The sequence below is a fragment of the Medicago sativa genome, chromosome 4 (genome assembly GCF_051527215.1).
Source record: "Medicago sativa cultivar Bolivia chromosome 4, Bolivia_mono, whole genome shotgun sequence".
NCBI lineage: Eukaryota > Viridiplantae > Streptophyta > Magnoliopsida > Fabales > Fabaceae > Medicago > Medicago sativa.
In genome coordinates this window covers 58,534,090-58,549,490 of record NC_140752.1, presented here as the reverse complement: position 1 = coordinate 58,549,490, position 15,401 = coordinate 58,534,090, and the positions used below count along the sequence as shown (strand labels likewise).

Below are 15,401 nucleotides of genomic sequence, written 5' to 3'. Positions count from 1 at the left end.
TTAAGGTGTGACTTGTTAAAAGACACCACCAAAGGGTGGCTTGTAACAATATATATATATATATATAGGGTTATGATAGAAGACACCTTTTATGAAGGTGTCTTTTATTAAGTTACTCTATGAGCATTTGCGAAAAGACACCAACTTACTTTTAGGAAGGTGTCTTTTATCAAAGTTATAACTAAAAAGTGAAAATCACACCTTAAGGTGTGACTTGATAAAAGACACCACCACAGGGTGGCTTGTAACATAACCTATATATATATATATATATATATATATACACCATTTACTTACAAGAAATAGCCTCTCCACACAGGAAATGAACCATAGTGCGAGCAAAAGAATGTTATATAAATTCTCCCCTATGCTTCTTTGTACTATACTTTTCATCCATTAGTTCCTCAACACAGCACGCTCCAGTCGCAGTACCGATTGGTACGTACCTTCTCAGATTTTTGTAGCATATCCTTTACTTTACATACATACATCAACATCTAAATTGCAATCACTACAATCTGGACATCCAGAGGATCCTAATTCAACTTTACTAGTAATATTTTTCATTTCACTATGGCTTTTCCTATCCACCAAAACATCAGCAACCAACCACTTTGAGCAACTAGAACTTGTTACTATAGAAGCCATGCATGAATAACCATCAATTTCAGATTCCATCACAAATAAAAAAAAAAAAAAGCAGTTTCACTCATTGGAAAGAAAAAAAAAACATTCTTTCAAGTACCCATTTACAAGATTATTGGATTAACGTTGTTGTGTTGTTGAATCTGAAATGAATCTAAGAAACATGTCAGTTCTGTTATGAGACACAAAAATTAAAATCCTTGTGAAAAGAGTCCATAAAATTAAAATCCTTGTGAAAAGAGTCCATAATTGAGTTGAGAATTTTCCTATGTCTCCTTCAAATTAAAAGAGTGTATGAAACTTATAAATTTGATTTAAAATCTTTCATTGTGGTGTACACTCTCTTGTGTCAGTTTTGTCTTGAAAAACTCACCGTTCAACTTTCTCCTCTCATTAATTAATTAATTAATTAATTTGACACACCTTACTCTTCATTTTGATTTCTAGTACTATACTACAACAATGGAGTTGGGAAGTGTGCTCAATTTTCTTCAAGATAAGATCATTTTAGTCACTGGTGCCACATGCTTTCTTGCTAAAAGTATGAGTACCTTCTAATTTCTCTATGTTTTTTTCCTGTATTTTTGTACCTTCAAAATAGTATTATATGTACTTGACTTTATATGTTTGACAGTTTTGTTGGAGAAGATATTGAGAGTTCAACCAAATGTTAAGAAGATTTATCTTCTTTTAAGAGCTGCAGATGCAGATTCTGCTTCTCATCGCTTTCACAATGAGGTACAAAATTTATAATTTAGTGCTCTCTGTCAGGCCAAATTTCAATTTTGTACTTTTGTTTCATTTTCTCTTTTGAAACAACACATGTCTGAAAACTGCAAATAGTCATCGGACTCGCAATTGACTTACTCCTTCGCCATGAACTCCCTCCGTCATCGCGTATCTAACACCTGACTCCGATAACGAGAAAAATCCCCTTTGCCGAAAAACGGTGATTTCATTCTTCTGTAGTATCTGAACGAAAAGACTATAGACTTACCTAATAAACCAAACGGCTACGATCTTTTACTCCAGAAACTGTTATTCCATCTCCGGTACCACCACGGCGAGGTTGTGGAAGGATCAATAACCATCCTCCCGACGGTAAACTCTGTTCAAAACCAAACGAATAAGAGCGTTTCAACAGAAAATCCTCCCGTATAGTAAACTGATTCTCTTCACCATTAACATGAGAATGAGGAGTAATCTCTGGCGCCGGCGTATCAAGATGAAGTACAATAGTTTGTTAATTTATCATAAAATTGTTATCATTGTAGCCATTAAATCCACCACTATTCATATGATGATGATAACCAATTTCTTCTTGCGTGATTTCTTTGCTATAACTAAGAGTGCAATTTTCGTCAGATGAACTACTTCCTTCACTTCCAAACAAAAACATGTTATCTATAATATGGTAATTATATTGCATGGGAGGATTAACAACACTAACCATGGACTCTTGGTTTTGGTAAAAAGGGTTGAAACTTGTATTTGGATAGTTACTAGAAGGAAGTGAAATGGATTGAAGATCTATGAAGGATGTTGGTGTGTGAGTAAAGTAGCCTAAGAATGGATGAGAAGAAGGAGAAGGTGAAAATGGAGGTTTTCTTTGATGATGTAATGTAGGAAGTCTACTCAAGATTAAGATTCTGATCTATTGTTCCATAGCTGCATATGTAAAAGGTCATAAACATTAAAACATCATCATCAAATTTGTGAATTCATTACTTAATAGTGTTTAGAAAAAAGATGCAAATCACTCCCACATCATCCTCAATCCCCCACGTGGAAAATTAAACTTTTACATAATATACTATTGAGCCTCGTAACTTTTTTGAACAATTTGGTAGTAATGCTTATAAAAGAATGCCACTTGCTTATCTTCCATGCGGATGGCATGCATCATCAATGCTGCTTGATCTAGTTGCCCTTCTTAACTTTGTGATGTCACCCTTCTTTAACTTCTCTTTTGAGGTGAAGGCTAGGGTGAGCAAGTAACTCAGATCACTCACCGTGCACAAGTTTGGTTAAGGGTTGGATCATTCACCCTTTAACTTTTTTTTTTATTGCTGTAAGCTTCATCTTTTGAGCGTACATATTCTAATTCCTCTCTTCTTTAAATTTTTTTTTTTGTTCCTAATTGAAGCATCATCAATCATCAGTCCACTACTTTGCATCCAACAATATGAATTTAGAAAGAAGAATCCAACAAATCCAGAGAAAGTGTAAAATGTAGACATGAACTCAAAGAAGATCCCAATTTGAACCCATAAAGAAGAATCAAAGAAACTCATAAGCGTCGTAGCCCACATAAAAAATGGGAACATGATGCAACCAAAAATGGCTATGGACAATTAATTCTGCAGTAAAATTGACCCACTTTCGAGCAATGGGATGCTCCTAAGAATTGCAAGAGAGGAAGTGTTAGATTATGTGGCTCTAATTATCCACTTCTACAAGCCATTATGTTTGACTTTTACAAGCCAATACGTGCCTACAATCTTTGACAAGAGAAATCATAATTTCCTTTCAACACGTGCCTACAATTTTTGAACAAGAGAAATCATGATTTCCTTCCAACATGTGCCTACAATATTTGACCAAGAGAAATCATGATTTTCTTCCAAGCTCTTACTCTAGGTGGTTGTTCCAACTTTGATTCCTTCACTCTTAAGTATGAGATTAAGGCCTATATATATGTAAGCAACACGAAAGGCTTGAGACATAGTGAGTTATCACATAACAATTAACACACTTTGTAACATACACTTGAGTGTATTTTTGGTGAGAATTCTTGTTCCATTTTAGAGAGTATTTTAGGAGATATTGAGAGAAAATATTGTCCTTTGTCCTCATCACTATAAGAGGACTTGTTGTACTCTTTTCTTTTACATAGTGGAACTTTGCTCGTGATCGCCCGTGTTTTTTTACTTCTCATATTGAGAAGTTTTCCATGTAAATCTTGTGTGTTAATTCTCTTGTTATTTTACTTACTTCTCTTTAATTCCCAATTGCATCGATCTTGTGCTTCCGCATTGCGCTGATATCCCTAACAAGTGGTATCAGAGCTCTAAGTTGGGAATTTCAAAATGTCTCCCAAATTTGACATTGAGAAGTTTGATGGCAAGATTAGCTTTTCTATTTGGCGAGTCCAGATGAGGGCCATTCTTACTCAGAACGGATTAAAGAAAGCTTTAGATGGAAAGTCAAAGAAACCGGCTTCCATGACCGACGATCAATGGGACGAGTTGGATTAAAAGGCGCTTTCATCAATCGAACTTTGCTGTCTAAAGAGGTTCTCCGTGAAGTAGTCAAGGAAACAACTGCTGCGGGATTATGGCTGAAGTTAGAAACTCTCTACATGACCAAGAACCTTGCAAAAAAGCTTCGTCTCAAAGAACATATTTATACCATTAGAATGTTTGAAGGTACTCCTATTCAATCTCATCTTGATGAATTTAACTTTATCATTTTGGATCTTGAAAATATTGATGTTAAAATTGATGATGAAGATAAAGTTGTTTTGTTGGTTGTCTCTTTACCTTCTACCTACAAACACTTCAAAGAAATCATGTTGTATGGAAATAATGATACCTTATCCTTTGAAGATGTTAAATCTAATTTATTGTTCAAAGAAAAATTTGATCTTGAAGTTCATTTTGTGGACAAGGGTGAGGGCTTAAGTGTTAGAGGTAGAACTCAAGAAAAAGGGAGTACCAGTCACAAAAAATCCAGATCCAAATGCAGAGGACGCAAATCCAACAAAACCTGTCGCTATTGCAAGAAATCTGGCCACGAGATTTCTGATTGTTTTATCTTGAACAAAAAGCAAGAAAAACAAGAAAAAAGAAAATCTCCACAATCTCCTGAAGCTGCCAATATTGAAGCTGATTCTGGCGATGACATTACTTTATATGTTGTCACCTCTAATAAGAGGAGTAAAACAGAATGGATTCTTGATACTGGATGTACTTTTCATATGTGTCCTTATAAGGATTTATTTACCACTTTTGAACCTGTTGATTGTGGTGTTGTCTTGATGGGTAATGATGCCCAATGCAAGGTTGCAGGAATAGGTACAGTTCAGATCAAGACTAATGATGATGTTGTCAGGAATTTGGCTAACGTCCGCTATATACCTGATTTGAAGCGGAATTTAATTTCTCTTGGCACTCTTGAGTCTCTCGGGTGCAAGTACTCAGCTGAAGGTGGAGTTCTAAAGGTATCAAAAGGTTCTCTTGTTTTATTGAAAGCTAACCGAATTGGTAGCTTATATATCCTGCAAGGGATTGTTGTGACAGGTTCAGCAGCTGTATCATCTTCTATGCCTGAAAATGATGTCACCAAATTATGGCACATGCGTCTGGGCCATATGAGTGAAAAGGGCATGCATCTTCTGAGCAAGCAAGATCGCCTTGGTAAACAAGGCATCGATAAGTTGGAGTTTTGTAAACATTGTGTTTTTGGAAAACAGAAAAAGGTTAGTTTGTCTACTGCAACTCATCGTACCAAAGGTATTCTTCATTATATTCATTCTGACCATTTTGGGGCCTTCCAAAGTTCCTTCCTATGTAGGACGCCACTATATGATGACTATCATTGATAATTTTTCTCGTATGGTTTAGGTTTATTTTCTGCGGCATAAAAATGAGACTTTTCCCACATTTAAGAAGTGGAAAATTCTTGTTGAAACTCAAACAGGGAAAAAAGTGAAGAAGCTCAGAACAGATAATGGATTAGAGTTCTGCTAGACACAAAACCATTCCGAGGAATCCCCAGCAAAACGGTGTTGCAGAACGTATGAACATGACTCTACTTGAGAGAGCTCGGTGTATGCTCTCAAATGATGGGTTATGGCATCGACGAGACCTTTGGGCTGAGGCAGCATCTACTGCATGTTACTTGGTCAACCGTTCTCCACATTCGGCACTTGACTTCAAAGTTCCAGAAGAAATTTGGTCAGGTAATCCTGTTGATTATTCTAATTTAAGAATTTTTGGATGTCCTGCATATGCACATGTCAATGATGGCAAATTAGCTCCAAGAGTTGTTGAGTGCATATTTCTTGGTTATGCATCTGAGTATAAGGGGTATCGTTTGTGGTGCTCTGATCCAAAATCTCAAAAATTAATTATTACTCCCTCCATTCCTTTTCTTTTGATGTTTTAGCTCTTGACACAAGCTTTAAGGAGTAATTAAAGTATATAAACATTTGTGTGTGTTTTACTTAAATGTCCTTATTTATCATTAAATTCACATGTGATAAACCAAAGGTCACAACTACTTTAATAGTTTATTGTATTTTCCAACAAGGGTAAACTTGAGAAAACAATAATAAATTCACTAAAACATCAAAAGTTTTGGAATATAGTTGAAGTTCTATAACATCAAAAGAAAAGGAATGGAGGGAGTAGTAGAGATGTGACTTTTAATGAGGATGCATTATTATCTCTTGGAAAACAGTCTTTCATGTCTTCTTTTCCTAGTACAGGTAATCTGCAGAGTACTAGCGAGAAGGTGGAGTTTGTATTAAAGCCTGCAACTCCTAATGTTGATGTCCCATCTTCATCTACAAATGAATCTAACATTGATGATCACGTTGTTGATGATAACCATGAAGATAGTACTACTTATCCTATTCAGCAACAAGGAGATGATTACTCTATTGCCCGAGACAGAGTTAGAAGACAAATTAGAAAGCCAGCTAGATACACTAATAGTGACAATTTAGTTGCTTATGCACTATCTGTTGCACAAGAGGTAAATGATGGTGTTGAACCTGCCAGTTATACCGAAGCTGTTTCTTGTGTTGAATCTTCTCAGTGGCTAGTGGCTATGAATGAAGAAATTGAGAGCCTTCATAAAAACGGTACTTGGGTTTTGACAGAGCTTCCAAAAGGCAAACGACCATTAAGGTGTAAATGGATCTATAAGAAGAAAGACGACATTCCCGGGGTTGAAGATCCAAGATGTAAAGCATGCCTAGTCGTTAAAGGCTTTAATCAAAAGGAAGGTATTGACTTTAATGAGATATTCTCACTTGTTGTTCGTCATACTTCCATTCGTGTTTTACTTGTATTTGTTGCTTTGTTTGATTTGGAGTTGGAGCAACTTGATGTCAAGACAACTTTTCTACATGGAGAGCTGCAACGAAGAAAATTCTTGGTATGGAGATTCGTAGGGACCTTCAAGCTGGTAAATTGTTCTTATCTCAACAGAATTATATTGAGAGAGTGCTTGATAGGTTTAATATGAATAATTGAAAACCTGTTTCTACTCCACTTGCTGCACATTTTAAGTTATCTTCAGAACTTTGCCCAGACACAAAGGAAGAGATGGAGCATATGTCACATGTTCCTTATGCTAATGGAGTTTATGTATGCCATGGTATGTACTAGACCAGATCTAGCATATTCTGTTAGGGTGGTAAGCCGGTATATGCATAATCCCGGCAAAAGTCACTGGAGTGCTGTAAAATGGATTTTTCGGTATCTAAAAGTTGGTATTTGATAGAAAAATGGTTACAACCAATGATGTTATAGGTTATGTTGACTCAGACTATGGTGGTGATCTTGATCGAAGAAGATCTCTTTCTGGTTACATCTTTACTCTCTGTAATAGTGCTATAAGCTGGAAAGCTACACTTCAATCTATTGCTGCATTATCTACAACTGAAGCAGAATATATTTCAGCAACAGAGGGTGTTAAAGAGGCTATTTGGCTTCGAGGTTTGGTCAATGAACTTGGTCTTACATAGGGTGTTCTTACTGTGTTTTGTGACAGCCAGAGTGCTATTCATTTGACCAAGAATAATCGTTATCACGACAAGACCAAACACATTGATGTAAAACACCACTTTATCCGAGATATTGTTGTTGCTGGTGAAATTGTAGTTGAAAAGATTCACACTTCTGAGAATCCAGCAGATATGCTTACCAAGCCACTTCCAAATACCAAATTTCAGCATTGTCTGGACTTGGTTGGTCTCTACAGCACTTAAGTGCCCTTCGATGCATTATTTGGCGATGATCACTTGTCGAATTCGAACCAAGGTGGAGATTGTTAGATTATGTGGCTCTAATTCTCCACTTCTACAAGCCATTATGTTCGAGTTTTACAAGCCATTATGTTTGACTTTTACAAGCCAATATGTGCCTACAATCTTTGACAAGAGAAATCATAATTTCCATCCAACATGTGCCTACAATTTTTGAACAAGAGAAATCATGATTTCCTTCCAACAGGTGCCTACAATATTTGACCAAGAGAAATCATGATTTTCTTCCAAGCTCTTACTCTAGGTGGTTGTTCCAACTTTGATTCCTTCACTCTTAAGTATGAGATTAAGGCCTATATATATGTAAGCAACATGAAAGACTTGAGACACAGTGAGTTATCACATAACAATTAACCCACTTTGTAACATACACTTGAGTGTATTTTTGGTGAGAATTCTTGTTCCATTTTAGAGAGTATTTTAGGAGATATTGAGAGAAAATATTGTCCTTTGTCCTCATAACTATAAGAGGACTTGTTGTACTCTTTTCTTTTACGTAGCGGAACTTTGCTCATGATCGCCCGTGTTTTTTTACTTCTCATATTGAGAAGTTTTCCACGTAAATCTTGTGTGTTATTTCTCTTGTTATTTTATTTACTTCTCTTTAATTCCCAATTGCATCGATCTTGTGCTTCCGCATTGCGCTGATATCCCTAACATGAAGAATTTGGTTAATTTTCTGATTAATCTCTCATTGTAACCAACCATAGACCAAATAGAGGAATTACAACTACAACTGAACGTACGACAATACAACACAAATCTCCTCAGTTGTTCCTCTTTGCCACTTTCTCTCTCTCTACAATCACAATAACCATTACTACTTTTTCTCTCTAAAACTTACAGTGCCATTTTCCTCTTAAACTGGGTGTGGATGAAATTCAGAACTACCTGCAAAGAAAAAAGAACGAAATTTGATTGAAAAACAAATTTGGACGTGGAAGAGGGAACCCGTACGCCATTGAGCAGTGACGGATTCTGGAATTTTGAACAGTGGGGGCACCTTATATATAAATTTGTAGCACCCATGAACATATCTTAATTGGTACTCCCTCCGTTTCAAAATATAAGCAAAATTCACTTTTTAGGTTCATTTCATTTAATGATGTATGTGTTTCATAATATGGACCACATACATCATTAAATGAATGAACCTAAAAAGTGCTGCTTATATTTTGAAACGAAGGGAGTAGGAACATTGTGACATGAATTTTCGTCACTCGACTACTTTACCTAAAAAAGAAATATAAATGATTTGTGATAATTTTATTTCATAATAACAAGTTATTGTTTTTTATTTTTAGAAACATGAAGGTTGTGTTGTTAATTGTAGTGTCAAGTGATTGTAAGTGTGGGTCAAGAGGGAAAGGATTTGTAATATGTGTGGGCTATATAGTAAAAAAAAAAATATATATATATATATATATATATTTTTTACTATATTATACTACTATGAAAAAAGAAATTAAGAACTTAGTGCAGGCGCACACCTACATAACCTTTAACATGCATCCGTCCCTGTCATTGAGTCATCGATGGAGGAAAGAGATGGAAGGAAGAGAAAGAATCAATGAAATCGAGTAAAATGCAGGGGAATTCCATGATGGTCTATGTAATCTAACGGGTCAGATTACTCACGAACCGTAGGCGACCTGAGTCGCTTGCGCACGGTAGAACGCGCCCTCTTTTGATAAGGTAAAAAATAGTAAATAGATATGGTTTATACTCTATATAAAGAAAACTACCCATTTCAGCTCTTTTGGGCTAGACTATTTTTCTTCTAAAAATGCCCTCAATATTCAATACAGATAACACATGTAACAAATAGATAAGAATAAATTTAAATATTTTAAAAAAAAAATTAAATATTAAATATTAATTCTTTCAAAAAAATAATAATTAAATATTAAAAAAATATGTAACAAACACGATATGAGTATATATATGTCCAATTTGTTATACTTTATCATTTAAAAAGTGTAACAACTAGATGAGTAAATATATACTCGTTTTTTTATTAACACACCCGGCCCCGACCCCGTTTGATGGTACCCAGCCCCGCCCCCGCCCCCAGACCCGACGGGGATAGAAAGTTCACCCCCAGACCTGCCCCCAACGGGGACGGGTTTCCCCGGCCCCGGCCCCACCCCCACCTACGGTTTCCCTCGAACCTGCAACTTTTGAGCCTCTTCTCCTTCAGAACCTGTTCGCAAAACAGGTCCTCTTTTCAACCTTAGCAGCAGGTTTCTCAACAACCACAATCTCTTTTACAACCTCAACAGATTCCTTCTTTTTTTCCACTTCCAATTCCTCTTCCTTTTCCTCCTCAAGCACTAACCTACTCTGACTAGAACCACTCTCAAGAACCAAAATCTTATCCTTCAACACCTGTAAAAACGCCGCAACATTCGCAACCGCATTGAAAGACGTAGAAGAATAAGGTGATGAAGATAGAATTCGGTGCTCGAGGGATTGAATTTGGCAGGGACAACACATGTGGTTGTTTCCTTATTCATCCAACTAATTTAGGTACTCATGTCCAACACGTATACTAGGCACCCTGGAGCTCACCATATTAGAATTCATTAGCAGCAAGGTAGTAAAATTAGGATATAAAAAGGAATAATATAAGGAGATTCCCCTTTGGAAGGTCGTGGACTTTTTCTCATGAATGGATAATATCCTTCGATATAATATTTTCTTATTTTCTTACTCAAGAGATTAATTAATACATATACGGGTGCGGGGCGGGGGTGGGTGTGGGGCGGGTGTGAGTATCCCCCGGCCCCGTCCCCGGCCCCGCATTAAACCTCCGGGTTTTCCCCGGACCCGCACCCGGACCCAGTTAATTCGGCTTTTCCCCATTAAAATCGGGGCGAGGGCGGGTGGGACCCGGCGGGTACAGGTTGTTTTGCCATGTCTACACTATCGTGCCCGTCTGTCCGCTCTTTCTACTGCGCTAACGCATGTGATTATTTTATTATGTTTGTTTGTATAATTTTGATTAAATTTTTAAATATTAATGGAAATTATTGATATATTGATTTATAAACAAAATATTGTCAAATTATATAACAATTATTTATGAACTCACCATATTTTAGTTTGTCTGCATATAAAATAAAGAAAAAATAATGATCTTTTATTGTTTATTCTAATAGTAATTAGTAACATCATAACATAAATGTATAAATGACATTTTATGTAAAAGAAACATTGTTATGATTGCGATAAAATAATATCTTTAAAAACTACATTTTTCGTAAAGTCTCAATCTTCTCCTTCTATTTTCCCTTCATTAATGAGAACTTTTGTTGAATTTTGAGAAACTCCTCTCGATAAAGCTACATATTTTGGATTGGGGAATGTAGCGTTTGGGCAAGAGAAGCTTGGTTTGATAGGTTCGCTCATAATGATGAGGGTGTTAGGGTATCGAAGGTGGAGGTGAAGAAGGAGGAAGGCAAAAGTTGGGTAGTGGTCAGGAGTAGGGGAGAGGGAGTAAAAAATGTTAAGGTGGGTAAATTGAAGGTGGGAGAGCGTATTGAGGGAGAAAATATTGTGACGGTGGGGAATGTTGAGGTAAGGGTGGGGGAGCAAGGGAGAGAGAACAAGGTTAGGAAAGTGGAAGAGGGTGTTGGTGGTGCGGCAGGTGGTATGGTGGTGAAGGGAAGCAAGGCTGATGTGAAGGTTGGTGAGGTCACGAAGGAGGTTGGTGATGGTGCAATTCTGGTACAGCAGGTTGTCAAGAAGAAAGAAACCGTGCCGGTAGTGCCTGGTGGATCGAAGGATCAGAATGACGGTTCTAACATTAAATTCATTCCGGCTTTTAAATCACGTGATGAGGATCATTTGTGGGTAAATTCTGGTATGGTGGCTTCGATAGGTGCGGGGAAATCGTCGTTGGCTATTAAACAAAAAGTAGAGGATGCCGGTTTCCTTAAAGTGGCTGTTACCCCGATGGGTGGGGATAGAGTTTTTCTTCATTGCACTAATGGGGAGGATGTCTGGATAGTTTTTAATGAAGCGATTGATTTTTTTGGAATGCTTTTCTCTAATATTCATAAATGGTCTGAGTCGGATGTCAGATACGACATGGGGCATGGGTGCGTGTGTATGGTGTCCTCGTGCATGTGTGGAGCATTGATTTCGTTAAGATGTGTGTTTCAAGTAACTACAGATTTCTCCAAGCAGACGAATGCACAGTCGATAAGGCAAGGTTAGATTTTGCTCGAACTCTTATCTCGACATCATTTTTAGAGATAGTGAATTCAACCGTCGATTTTTTTTATTGATGGTTGTAAGTATGCGATTAAGATGGTGGAGGAGTGGGGTTGCTTGGGGAGGACGCACTTTTTGACGGAGGAGGTTTTGGATTCTACGACGGAGTTGTTAGAGAAACCAAATAATAATACCGACACGGATGAGGTTCAAGGGGAATGGGAGTTGGATGAGTTGGTTAATAACTTGCAAGAAGAGTGGCGACAACATGAACAGAAGGTTGGGTCACCAAAATCATTCGCGGTACCACTGACACAGAAAAACAGCAGCGCTGTAGGGGCAGATATGGTGCAGCAGACACAGCTTGAGTATATACAGACATTACCGCAACCAAAATGCAGTTCAGTTAAGGGTCCAGAATGTATTGAGCAACAGCTGAACATCGAGGGTCCTTTTACGCATAAGGAAACTGTGTCTAGGAGTCTTGATTGCCTCTCCAATATTCCTATATGTGATGGTGGTACGGTTTTTTCTTCACAAGCTTTAATTGATAATGTTGCTATATCTAGTCCAGTATTGGAGGAAAATTCTATAACATCACCAAATATAACTTTAAATAAAAAGAAAGGTGGAAACGGTGCAAAATCTATTGGGTTTATGAAAAAGGTAGCTAGAATGCCTGAAATGGATAGAAAACAATAATGAAAATAATGAAGAAGTATGATAGGAAAAACAAAGGCTCGCAAGGTTACACAAACTTCAAAGGCAGCAGCAAATTCTAGTTCCGATTCTTCAAAAAATTCATTGTCAACAGTTAATAATGATTGGGAAAATTGGGTATTGTTACATGGCAAAGCGGAGGTTGTGGCGGAGGATGTGAGGGACATTGGCAAGGTAGTTGGGGTGAAATATAAATGTGAAATGAAAAATAGTTTTAATCTGTTAACGAGGGAGGGGAGGAAAGAATGGCGTGCAGCCGGTGGTATTGAGTTTGAGCATGGGGAGGTAGGTGGGAGTGGTGGAGATGTTGAAGGATGTTGATGTCGTGGGGGTGGGTGAAGATAGGGTGGGAAGGTGGTCTCAATGAAGGTTTAATCGTATAATGTGAGGGGGTTAGGAGGAGGTGAGAAGAGGGAGGAGGTTCGTCGACTAGTTAATGAGAAGCATCTGTTTGTTTTGTGCATTCAAGAAACGAAATTGAACGTTGTTACCGATTTGATGATTAAATCTATTTGGGGAGATGGTTTGTGTGGTTACTCTTATCAACCATCGATGGGGGCTTCTGGTGGTTTGGTTACGGTGTGGGATAGTTCTCGTTTAGATGTCTGGTCGACAATGAGCTTTGGTCTTGTTTTGGTGATTAGGGGAAGGGTTACTATGACATCGGAAGAATTCATTATTTTTAATGTGTATGCGCCTTGTGACACGGTGGCTAAAAGGGAGTTGTGGGAACGGTTGGCACCTATTATTAATAATAATAGCAACATTTGTTTTTGCTTGTGTGGGGATTTTAATTCTGTTTGCAATTTAGAGGAACGGAAAGGTCGGAGCTCGGTGTTTAGACAGGTGGATGCAGACATATTTAATCATTTTATTGCCGACTGCTTCTTGGTTGATTTACCTATTTGCGGCCGATTATTTACTTGATATCTAGTTGATGGTGTTTCTATGAGTAGGTTGGACCGATTTTTGTTGTCGGACAAATGCTGTGAGGCGTGGCCAAATTGTATTCAAGTAGCTTATCAACGTGGGCTCTCTGATCACGTCCCTTTATTGATACATGTAGATGAAGCTAATTGGGGACCTCGTCCGCTTCGGATGCTTAAGTGTTGGGCCGATTATCCAGGCTATGATAATTTTGTTCGAGAAAATTGGGCCTCTTTCAACTTGGTTGGATGGGGCGGATTTGTTTTGCAACAGAAGCTAAAATTGATAAAAGCAAGCTTAAAGGAATGGCATCAACATCATTATCAGAACTTGAATGGTAGGCTTTTGGAGGTAAAAAATTGTATTGATATTCTAGATACCAAGGCAGAGAGGTCAGCGCTCCTTGAGGTTGAGATGGAGGAGCTTCATGATTTGTCTGCGAACTTGCATTCTTTGGCTCGTGTTCAAAATAGTATTAATTGGCAAAAATCGAGAATGAATTGGTTGAAGGAAATTGATGCTAATTCCAAAAAATTTCACGGTGTTATGTCTAAACGGCGGCGTCAGAATGCTATAAATGTGGTGTTTGTTGATGGTGTCATAGTGGAAGGGGTGCAAAATATTCGCGTGGCAGTTTTCCATTATTTTTCTACTCACTTCAAAACCGCAGGGCATGTAAGGCCAGGGGTGGATGGCCTTAATTTTCGAAAATTATCTTATACAGAAGTGGTAAATTTAACAAAGCCATTCTCTTTGGAGGAAGTGAAGCAAGCGGTCTGGGATTGTGACAGTTTTAAATGCCCGAGACCGGACGGTGTTAGCTTTGGTTTCATAAAACATTTTTGGGAGCTATTAAAGAAAGATTTCATGAGATTTTTGGTAGAGTTTCATCGAAACGGGAAGCTGACAAAAAGGATAAATTCTACCTTTATTGCATTGATCCCAAAAGTGAACAGTCCGCAACAGCTTAATGATTTTCGGCCTATTTCTCTAGTGGGTTGCATGTACAAAGTGTTGGCCAAGGTTCTAGCTAACAGACTACGCAATGTAATTGGTAGTGTGGTTTCATATGCTCAATCAGCTTTTGTTAAAGGGAAGCAAATTTTAGATGGTATTTTAATAGCCAACGAACTGGTAGATGAAGAGAAATGTATGAATAAGGAGCTTCTTATGTTTAAGTTCGATTTTGAAAAGGCGTATGACTCGGTGGATTTACAGTATCTTGATTCGGTAATGATTGATATGAACTTCCCAACAATTTGGCGTAAGTGGATAACTTAATGTGTGGGAACGGCAAAGGCCTCAGTTCTTGTGAATGGGTGTCCGACGGAAGAGTTTCCTATCGAGAGGGGCCTTCGTCAAGGGGACCCCTTGTCGCCATTCTTATTTATGCTAGCAGCCGAAGGTTTCAATGTTCTGATGAACGCGGTGGTAGAGGCGCAGTTGTTCCATGGGTATGGTATAGGCCGCGACAATGAGGTCCGGTTAACACATCTTCAGTTTGCGGATGACACACTTATTATTGGTGAAAAGAGCTGGTTGAATGTGCGCTCAATGAGGACGGTGTTACTTTTGTTTGAGGAGGTGTCGGGTATAAAGGTGAATTTTCACAAGAGTATGTTGACTGGTGTTAATGTTAATGAGTCATGGTTGGCAGCGGCCTCCTTGGTAATGAATTGTCGACAAGGGATCATCCCTTTTATTTATTTGGGGCTGCCTATTGGAGGGGATTCAAGAAATCTGAGTTTTTGGAAACCTGTCATTGACCGCATAGTGGCTCATCTATCATTGTGGAATAATAAATTTCTGTCTTTTGGTGGCCGTCTGATATTGT

At 37.9% G+C, this 15,401-nt stretch overlaps 1 long non-coding RNA gene across 1 annotated transcript; it reads left to right on the top strand.

Moving 5' to 3' along the window:
* Positions 1–324: 324 nt before the first annotated feature.
* LOC146930231 (uncharacterized) lies at positions 325–1,494 on the top strand. Its single transcript, XR_015008321.1, has 3 exons — positions 325–438; positions 1,093–1,186; positions 1,280–1,494. It is a non-coding gene; the product is annotated as an uncharacterized LOC146930231 (long non-coding RNA).
* Positions 1,495–15,401: the final 13,907 nt, after the last annotated feature.